The sequence below is a fragment of the Cebus imitator genome, unplaced genomic scaffold (assembly GCF_001604975.1).
Source record: "Cebus imitator isolate Cc_AM_T3 unplaced genomic scaffold, Cebus_imitator-1.0 Scaffold237, whole genome shotgun sequence".
NCBI lineage: Eukaryota > Metazoa > Chordata > Mammalia > Primates > Cebidae > Cebus > Cebus imitator.
Window position 1 is genome coordinate 2,995,708 of NW_016107552.1, and position 1,657 is coordinate 2,997,364.

General features: G+C 50.2%; 1 protein-coding gene and 1 long non-coding RNA gene across 4 annotated transcripts in view; one reads left to right on the forward strand and one right to left on the reverse strand.

Moving 5' to 3' along the window:
• KIAA1671 (KIAA1671 ortholog) overlaps positions 1-1,657 on the reverse strand; it is a 247,635-nt gene that overhangs the window by 189,351 nt on the left and 56,627 nt on the right. The gene's annotated exons all lie outside the window — the stretch shown is intronic.
• LOC119466874 overlaps positions 1,013-1,657 on the forward strand; it is a 9,401-nt gene continuing 8,756 nt past the window's right edge. The window contains exon 1 of the long non-coding RNA XR_005195380.1: positions 1,013-1,176. This is a non-coding gene — a long non-coding RNA (uncharacterized LOC119466874). The remainder of the gene's footprint in view (positions 1,177-1,657) is intronic.

The following is a 1,657-nucleotide window of genomic DNA, read 5'->3' on the forward strand; positions in this document are numbered from 1 at the left end:
TTTTTTTTTTGAGATGGAGTCTCGCACTGTCTCCCAGGCTGGAGTGCAGTGGCGCAATCCCAGCTCACTGCAACCTCCACCTCCCAGGTTCAAGATATTCTCCTGCCTCAGCCTCCCAAGTAGCTGGGATACAGGCACCTGCCACCACGCCTGGCTAATTTTTGTAATTTTAGTAGAGATGGGGTTTCACCATGTTGACCAGGCTGGTTCAAACTCCTGACCTCAGATGATCCACCCGCCTCGGCCTCCCAAAGTGCTGGGATTATGGGCGTGAGCCACCGTGCCCGGCCAACAGCAACTTCTCGAAGCGGCAGGGTACAGCAGCAGAGCAGGGCTACCCCATAGGCAGTGTGCCCAGAGTGGCAGCTCAGAGGCAGTTCTGCAGTCATGTTTATACCCACTTTTAATTACATGCAAGTCAAGGGGGAAATTATGCAGAAATTTCTGGAAAAGGAATGCTAACTTCCGGGTCATCAGGTAGTTGCCATGGAAAGGGGCCATAACAACTGTGTGTTGCCATGGTAACAATAAACGGACATGGCACTCGTGGACATGTCTTATGGAGAGGGGCTTTCGCCTCTTCCCTGTTTCAGTCTGGTCCAGAGTCTGAGCCCCACCTCCAGGGTCGAGTCCCGCCTCCTCCCTCAACACTAGCAGACCTTCTAACTCCAGGGTAGCACAGGTCCCACCCAGCTCAGAGCAGGTATTCTGGCAAGTTTTGGGTGCAGAACATCCTTGTCCTTGAGGCATGGTCTGGTGCAGGAGGCAGGCATGGCCACAGATGGTGACCGCGGCAGTGTGGGGCTCAGAGGCATGACTGAAACCCACAGGAAGAAGAGACTGCAGTAAACAGAATTAATGCCTCCTAAAGACGTCTGGGTCCTAATCCCCAAAACCCACAGATACACTGCCTTCATAGCAAAAGGGACTTTGCAGATGTGATTAAGTTAAGGCTCTTGACACAGGAAGATTATCTTGGATCCTCTGAGCCCAGTGTCACCACAAGGGTCCTTATAAGAGAAAGGCAGAGTCAGAGAGAATGCGAAGACAGAAACAGTGATGTGAGGCCGAAATCCAAGGAATGACACAGCCTCCAGAAGCCAGAAAAGGCAAGGACTGGATTATCCCCAAGAGCCTCAGAAGGGACACACTCATTTCGATCGCCACAGCTGTAAAGTAAGAAATTTGTTTAAACTACTAAATTGTAAGAATCTGTTACAGCACCATAGGAAACTCGTGCAAAGCTTAACTTGGCTGGGGATACAAGGGGAGGGCTTCCTGAAGGAGGCAGTATTGAGCTGAATGGCCACCGGAATAACCCTGAAGCCCACAGCTCATGAAGTTCTTTCCTCAATGCTCCCATTGCTAATTGTTAAGCATTTAACGGCATCAAATCCTGGGAGGTAGGTCCTGGTACTGTACTTCCCATGTAGTTACTAAAATTTAAGTATCAGTTCATTTAAAATGACATAAAGGCCAGGCGCAGTGGCTCACACCTGTAATCCCAGCACTGAGAGGTCGAGGTGTATGGATCACCTGAGGTCAGGAGTTTGAGATCAGTCTGGCCAACATGGTGAAACCCTATCTCTAGTAAAAATACAAAAAACTAGCCAGGCATGGTGGCAGACACCTGCAGTCCCAGCTACTTGGGAGGCTG